This window comes from Neopelma chrysocephalum, unplaced genomic scaffold, assembly GCF_003984885.1.
Source record: "Neopelma chrysocephalum unplaced genomic scaffold, ASM398488v2 Primary Assembly neopelma1_71, whole genome shotgun sequence".
Lineage (NCBI taxonomy): Eukaryota > Metazoa > Chordata > Aves > Passeriformes > Pipridae > Neopelma > Neopelma chrysocephalum.
Genome location: NW_020897731.1, coordinates 1,740,336 through 1,749,453, shown reverse-complemented (window position 1 = coordinate 1,749,453; position 9,118 = coordinate 1,740,336).

Sequence of the window (9,118 nt, the reverse complement as noted above, 5' to 3'; positions counted from 1 at the left end):
ATTACACGACTTTGAGTACAGATGCCTCGTGTTGGGAATTTAGAGGGTTGGAGTGGGGTGTGACAGTGTGGATTAAGGTTACAGCAGAAGAAACCCAACTGAACGAAAGACTGGAGCCAAGCTGCATGAGCTGTTGGCCACTAGTATGGTCCACTGACAATGATGAATATGACTCTACCATCTTACCTTGCTGTAGGACAGGAAGGTAAGCTTATAGAATGGAGGGAGTATACAAATGATGAAGGGAAGAGACAAGAGAGGGGCTGAACAACGTTCTCTCATGTCCACATTTCACCGAAAGCTTCTGAGATTCTGTAACACAACAGTAAGCCAGTTCCAAAGAAGAAGGAAGATTCTGGAACATGATTTCTGGAATGGTATGTAGTACTGTTTCTGTAGCTGATTTTATGAGAAATTGTTTGTGGGAAATTGAAAAAGAAACAAACCCACAGTAACTGTTCAAATTGGACCAAAATTGCAGACAAATAAAAATCTTGATTTTCAGCCTTCATATCTGTCTTCTGGCTCTTCTACAGAGACAAAAATGCCAGCTGGCAACAGACGGATGGTGCTTTCTGAGATGTTGTTTCCTGGAGATAGGAATATTTTTAAGAGAGGTGGTAGGCAAGGCAGGACTTTGCTTCATCATACTGATCTGCTGGTGTAATGTTGTTGGAGGGCATTACTGAGTTTTGCAAAGTGGCAGCTCTAAACAGAGCTTTCTTCCTGTGTTCTGCAGAACTCTCTGAAAGGGATGAATTCTGTCTATAAATCCCTGTTTCTTTCACTACTGAGGAAGACATAATGGTACACACGCCAATTTATCCATATTTAGGACTTTAACAAATTCACAGTATCTTTAAATCATGAGGCAAATCAAGGAAGGCAGTAAAGCAATATGGTAAAATGTATTTCATTAAAATGACCAAAATGTTGAAATAGCCAAAAAAAAAAATAGAATTTGACAAGTGGGAGGAGGAAACAGCTGTGTCAGTTGTTACTTTGCTGTGTAAACAATTTAATGCAATTATAAACCTGCTTCTGGTCATGCTGTGCTACAAATAAGAAGGTTTTTGCATACACTGTTCCTCTGCTTTCATCGAAAGCCCTCCTCTTGAGTCTCAGGCTGTTTTGGTAAGTTGGTAACACATGGTAAGCTGTGTTTGTGGGCTGACATGCAGATGTTTCAGCCTGAGCCTCTGCAGATGCTCTACTTGTCTGGACTGATGGGGATGGGCAGGTGCTGTCAAACCCCATGGCTGGGGTTGTGGGGTTCAGGCCATGCCTTAGGCTTTATGCTTCTGCCAGGAGGAAGACCACAGCTTGTCTTCTTAGTACTCCCCTTGTGACTCTTGCAAAATGTACACCTTTGTTGCTCAGATTTAACCCATTCCTGTGATCTTTGCCAGATTTAACCAGCTTTACACCCCATCACTCACAAACCTCATGAAGTTTGAAGACAAAGAAACAAGACATTTCCCAAACAATTAGTCCAGTAGAAGATGCATGAATGTGGTCTGTCCTATGCCATGGCTCAGCTAGAGGAGGCTTTTAAGGAGCTGTTATCCCGAGTCTTCTGCCCCTAGATTCCTGCATGCACAGCTTCAGTCAGTGCAGACCCCTGGTGCTGTGGAGGCAGCTTCCTACAAAGGGGGGGCTGCCCACTGCTTCTTTCAGCTTTATAAACAGAAAACCTCTGGCTCAGAGACCACTGCTTACTATGGACTATTCAGTGTTGAGCTTTTTTTTGTGTGGTTTAAATGGTGACTTGCTTGCAGTGCCACACACACACAGTGTAACCTGCACGAGGCAGGGCAGAGTTTGCATAGGTGTACATGTAGGGAAGTTCATAAGGAAGGGGTTTAGACAGAGTTTGCCTTCAAGGTCTGGAAACAGTACAATGTAATAATTTAAAACACATTACTTCAGTAATCAGAGAGGGTGTATGCATCAAAATAGAGTTTGCATGAAACTTAAAGCTTTTCAAAGCATTTATGGTTTACATAGCTATATGTTAATTCACAGACAGTCTAATAGTTCTGAGTATTCTCATAGCAACCACAGATCAACAAATGATTTCCCTGGGTTCTTTAGGCATACCACTGCCATTAGATCCTCTGATTTTTAATTAAAAGGAAATATTTCTAAACATCTTGAGGTAATTAAAATTGTGATATCTTCTGTAGGATGCATTTGTTAAAATAGCAGCAATTCCCCTACGTGACTTTATTACTCAAAAATATAACTGCAACTTCATTAGACAAATGACATTAACCAAATTTTTTAATATAAACCTAAAATGTAAATTATGCTCACAGTTCTGCTGTAATTCTTGAATGAAGTAAGAGAATTCCCTCTCCAACATTTTACAGTATAACCTTTGATATAATGATCTTATTAACTTTTACTATAATTCAAATATACCATATCACAAATAGCTTCTTATTATCTCTTTGCCATTCATAATGCTTTCATAAGTAGATGATTACTGTGATAATGTCATGACTTTGTGTTAAAAAAATTATACACGCACATCTAGATTTACACACTTATTTCTGGCTGAATTCTGACAAAGAAGTAGCAACCAGAAGAAGAATAATTTGAGTAAAAAAATTTTCTTAAAAACTGTTTAATTTGCATCTGAACACACATCTGCATGGCTTGAGTTTTGTAAATAACTTTATATCTGTGTGTGTATGAAATCTGTATATGGAAATGTTGCAACATGTTGCAATGAACCACTGGATCTTAGAAGATTTTTAGAGAATAATATTATTCTAGGTGTTGCCTAGATACATATGGAAGCAAAAAATAACTGAACAAAAATTGCAACAGATGTAATTGAATAGTGGTTTAAGGAGAGACTTCCACTGTGGATGAAAACTCATCATCAGTCAGTCTGGTCCTTAACTCCAAACTTTAAAACTCTTTCGAGTTTTCTGTAAAAATTATTGACTTCCCTCTCATACAGTAAAACTTACTTATAGAAGTATGTACCCATTATTTCCTTTTCTCTGTCTTTGGCAAATGCACTTCTGTCCTTCTAATTTCCATGCCAAATACTAGAGGTTATTTGCACTTTCTCTTAGCACAGGACCTTGGCATTGTCCATTGCTTTCTGTGTCTCTCCACTGTCTTCATTATTAGATTAAGGGTAAAGTCTCAGCCTTCACTCTCAAGATTCATCATAACCTAATCCTAATTTTGAAATCTCTCATTTACTGGTACAATGTTTACTCCAACCTCCATGATGCCATTCTGGATGCCAAGTACAGGCTACCATTTTTCTCACAAGCTTCCTTTCCAAATTAGGAAGGTCTCAGAAAATTTTGGCTAAAAATGGCAAATGGGACATTGAGATTGCTGCACATAATGCTATCCAGTACTGACATATTGATTTGTTCATAGTGCATTATTTGCTTTCTTCTATTTAAATTGCAACAGTTTGTAAATATATTTGTGAGAGTACAGTTGTGTACAGCATTTAGGATGGTGGGACCCTAGGCTGTGATTTCACCTGTCATGCATTACAAGCCCTCCCCCTCTCTCCACCAAGAATCTACGAAAACATGATGAAAATATACTAGATTTCTAAAATAGCAGCTATGTCTACCTTTTCCAGTATGTTAATTACAACTTAACCTGTATTGAAGAAAAATTGAGATATAAGGACTAGTGCAGTTACAGTTAATCTTGTCTTGAAGAACAGCATTTGACCAGACGACATCTTGAGTCATCTCAACTCATATGATGTGGGACATGTCTGAAAGAGTCTGTATAGGACCTCTTAATTGTTTTTCTTGGTTACATTCCTGAATGCGAATTTGAATATGCATGAGAGAATCATTCTGGTCATTAAGAGGTAACATGATGGTTCTGAGAAATGGTGAGACACACCTCACTACTAGTAATGATGCTACCATATTCCTCCCAACTAAAACAAGCTGTGATCCGTCATGTTGCAGATTGAACTTCTAAGGAATGTACCTTTTTGTGGAAGTTTTTTGCTCTCTACCCTCAACTGAAGCAAAATACAGCATGAGTCTTTCAATTCTGAGCTTTCATAGGTCAAAATAAAAAAAACAAGAAATTTTTTTTTTTCTTTAAACATCTAAAATCCTGTCTTGTGAGATTATCTGGTGAATCAAGGTTTGGATAATATTATTACGGGAGAAGTCAAGCAAACAGAAACATGACTCAAACAGTTTATTGCCAGGACTATTTCTTAACAAAGACGAAAATCATATCTGGTTGCACATGGAATCCTCCCACAATGAACAGGGAGCTTGGCAACAGAAACAAAACTGCAAATGCTCCATCTTCTGTTCTTGAACTGGCCTCACAGCTGAAGGATAGTGCAAAGACACCAGAAATTTGGACACCGAGGAGGATAAACCATAACATAGTTAAGTAATGCTGTGCCTGTTGCTTTGCTTGTCAAAACAGACAACCGGGTAGTAAGAAAGGTAAAATTTTCTTTAATTCTCCCTCCCCACCAAAAGAACCCGAATGAAACCCAAAACAAAAAGTCAGCCAAAAACACAGAGGGAAATTCCCTGAACACATGCTCTCGCTGTAGCCACGATGGACAGTGCAGGCTAAGAGCAGCAGGACAGTACTGCACCACCTCCAAAGTATCACCTGGTGACAGTCATGGGACCACCCCGGAACAAAGCCCACCAGTGAAAGCAAAGAGTGGCTCTGACTGGGTCTGTGCCAATGGGTTGTGCCTTGGATGAACAACGCTGAGTGCAACTGAGTGCCATGAAAAAAAATACATGGTTTTCATCCGCCGTGCAGCACAGCTCAACCATGCAAATATTTACAGATTGAGCAAAGAACTGGGCTGCTGCTTGCTGAGTGTCTGAGGCACTTGTGTGTTTCTCCCACTGCCCCACACTTCTGGCTGTGGAACTCACCCACAGATAGAGGATTGGAACAGGATATGCAGTTCTGTGGAGCTGGAAGACATCCCTTTAATAAGAATTTGTAAAGAGATCAAAACAAGCACAGAAACCCAATTCCACCCTATATGTGTCAAAAATAAATTTACAACAGGGAATACTCCCCAGGAGATATGTTTTTCCTGGCTTCTCCCTCACACCAGTGAAATACAGCCAGTGCTCAGTCCTGGACTTTGCAAACACTCATCATTGATAAACGAGATGGAAAAAGCCAAGTGTTTGTGTGGGCTTAAAAAAATTCATTATTTAATGATGCTCAGAGAAGTACGTTTTTGGAGGGTAGTTCATATGGCACCAGCTGTTCTGATTTAAAGGATCTTGGTACAGCATGTAACAAAACCATAGACTGTAGTTTGGTCATCCCAAATACTGTGTATATGCACAAACTTTCCTTCAAAGTAAACCATCTCCTTAAATCTCTCCCTGGTGATGGGATAAAAATTATATTTGTTTTGACGTACAACATTTTGTTCCACTTTGGACAAGCCAATAAAACTGTAATTGCATCATATTTTAAGCTCCTCTTTGACATGCTAAACATTGAGTTTGTTCAGTTTCCTGTTGTACCACACTTTTCTCCAGCTTTGAAGTCAATATTGTTCTCCTTTTTGCAGGTTTGTACCTGTAAGGAAGCAGGAACCTGGCATCTGGTTTCTCCGAGTACAGATAAGTACTCACAGAAATTCTCTTTTCCCACGATACTGTTTCTATTTTCCAGGCAGGCGGGCATTGGGATGTGGTTTTTTAGCAATAGGACTGGATAATTCTCTGATCATACCAAGGTTATGAGGATCTTGCATTTTCTTACTCTTCCTGTGACATTCCTGTAGCATTTATAAAAATTGCAATGCTCTTCTAAATACATAAATGGAGGTCAGTTGTTGATAAGAGCAACCAGCCAGTGCAGAGAGGAAAGCATGCACCTTCTCTCTGCTCTGTCTGACCTCGGATGACGAAAATCTCTCTTTATCCCTGTATTTTTGAAGGTGCTGTTGCATACTTGGTTCAGCAACACCAGCCTAGTTTAAACTTATTAAGCATTTCAGATTATGTTTTTTCTCACCTTTATTTACCAGTCCACCAATTCTGCACATTTTAATAAAAGAGATTTTATAATTATTTCCATCTTGCTGAGGAAAATAATAAGCAGTGGCAGGTCTAGGATTATCCTTAATAACATTCCTAAAGCACACATAATGATTTCTCCACTGATGGCTTCCTGAGATCTTGTCAGTCAGAAAGTTCCTAACCCAAGTCAAGTGTGTTTGCTGACAGAATGTTGATTTTTTTATTCTTGATGTCATGTGACTCTAAATAAGGTGTGTTAGAGGAAAATGTCTATGTTGCATGACACATATATTCAAAAAACAGAGTTTGAGAATACCTGGGATGAAATCAGGTTTGTCTGACAAAATGTATTTTCTGTAAAATTTCTGACTGATATTTTTTGTATTACTGTATGCTAATTATCTTATTAGTTGAATCCCCCTTCCGTTTTTCCATTATTTTGCTTCTGATAGAGTCAAGTTCACCACTTTTTTGTCCTTTTAAAATATTGGTATAATATCCGGCAAACTCTAATATAGTGGAATTTCTTTGATACAGAATATAACAGAAATGAGTATGATTAGACCAGCCAAGTCTTCCTAGTAAAGTCTTCACCATCTTTTGTTATATGGGTCTGCTGATTTTAAAGTGTTTACCCCAGTATGTGTTGCTTAACACCCGCCTGGGTTACTAAGGGACTGAAAAGTACTTCCTCACATCCCAGTGATAAAAGCATGTAAATATAGTGCAGAACCACTTCTTGAGTACTCCTTTTGCCTCATTATAAACAATTTTGTCATCACAGCTCACGTTTTTGCCATAGGAAATGATGTCTCTCTATAGATTCTTGTTTTGATTTTTACATTTTATAAAAACAACATATCATGCTGTTAAAAGAGGTTTCCTTCTCAGGCGATGTTTGTTTGCCCATTGCTTATGGGCAGGCTGCCCCCAAAAAAACAGGTGATAAGGCCAGTGCAGTATATGCTGTACAGCACACTGGCAGGATGGTTGCTTTTCTCTGGATACCTTAGAAGGTGACTTGGCCCAGGAGTCACATACCTATCACAGTCATGGGTCTGGACAAACTCCAGTTCCATGTTGGCCCTTTTGTGGGTTGTTTTCCAACTCCTGGTTATCTCTCCATGGCAAATATGCAGCAGGTAACTGCCCTTCTAAACAAAATTGACATTATGAATTGAGGCATTTTTTTCTAGCAAAGAATATGTAATTCAAAAATATTCTTTGCTTAAAAGGAGGAATTACCATGGATATTTTATGATTTGGCAAAAATGAGTATTTAGCAAAGCTATGAGTACAGACAAGATCACAAGTGAAACCAGTTGGGGAGGGTTCTCTGGAGGAGGATGGAAGAATGTGGGCAGGTGAAGGCAGCTATTGACCAGTGACAATTTTGACGGTCTTTGGAGACTGCTGCAAATCTCAGTACATGCTGGATACTAACGTGGACTGTAGTTCCCAAACAAAAAATGTAAAAAATGTGTAAATTGCCTTCAGGAAATCCACTGGGAATTATTCTAGCCGCACGCTGGTCTATTCTTTGAAAACACACCAAAGAAATTCCTGATGGAATTTGCATTTATTCAAGAGAGATTCGTGCTGTGGGAATGCTGAACAAACGCAACCAGGCTGCAAATGTTTGAGAAAAACACCAAGGCAAGGTAGTCAGCAGAACTGTTGTTCTCAGCAAAGCTGTGTTCACCTCTCCCTCTGCCTCTGAAAGGAACTGATGTGAAATGCTCTGCTTGCATTTGATAAATCTGTGATTTGACTTGCTTAGAGACGAATGAAGCTTTCTGCTTCTGTTCCCACTGACAGTGTTGTGGGCAGCCCGCTGTGATCACAGCTGACCTTCACTTGGCTGGATTGCCTGTCTCAGATTATACTATCACATGGATGTCTCATGCAGCGAGCTCCCCTCTGCTTACGGTGCTCCTTAGGCCAGTGAACCGAGTTAAAATGATCTGGAGCCTTACTCTGATCTCAGGCTAATGAGAATTGGGAATAACAAAACACAGTTGAGGCCCATGAAGGTACAGTGCCACAAGAGGACACACAGGCCTCTGTGATGTCCATATGGCTGCATCTGAGAGAGAGAGACAGGTCATGCTGCTAGCATGTGCTTGTATGAAGTCACCTCTCTGCTTTGAAAACACATTAGGTCAGTAAAGAAAATATATGAATAAAGGCAAACAGAAGAGGAACTTGTAACCCTGCAGAATGTGTGATAAATCATTTAATACAGTGGGAAAGAGGCTTTTAGACAGTAGTAGTGTATAAGCCTACTTATCTCTGCAGAAAACAGGCACCTCTGGGAAACCTGCATCCACAGAACTGCATCTGTAAAGATGGTAGAGCTTCCACCTGACTCCCTAAGCATTTCTCCTGACACCATTACTCCTACAAAGGTGATGTGAAATATTCATGTATTTATCTTGCCACATTAGCAAGGGAGGTGTGTGCATTCAGTGTCCTAATGCCCATAAACAATTTAATGTTTTTTGCTAGAACCTTTTTGCTTTGAGTCACATCAGCAGAAATAGCTCATCATAGAAGAAACCAGTTTGAAATACCCTTGGCAGTAATCCACTATCCAGGAGAGAAGCATGCAAAGGGTACCAGGGAAGCAGAATGTTAGGGCTCTTTCAGGCCTGCTTGGCTTCAGCTTTCTGGTGCCTTCATGTGGCAGCTTAAAAGGACAGATTCCTGTGGCCAAATTGTTTTGGACTGAAGCTATTTGACAGTCTTTGACCCAGCTCCCAAAACAAGTTAAAATGACACATCCAACTTTATTTGGCATTTGAAGTGGAAGGGAAATGACTTTTCTGTTCTGTGGGAAGCCTCTCTTATTTAATGTTCTACAAAGAGGAAGAAACTGCATATAATAATGACATCTTGTGGTAGTTGTTGAATTATTGTCCTATGATTTAGTAGATAATTGGATGCCAAATTTCATGACGTCTCTCTCTCTCCATGCTGAAGCTCTGCAAATTCAGACTCACAATTTCTGTTGCTCTGAGAAGCTGGATGTAGAAGATCTCTGGAACCTTTGGCTTATTGTTGACTTCAGAGAAAAAGGATATTTT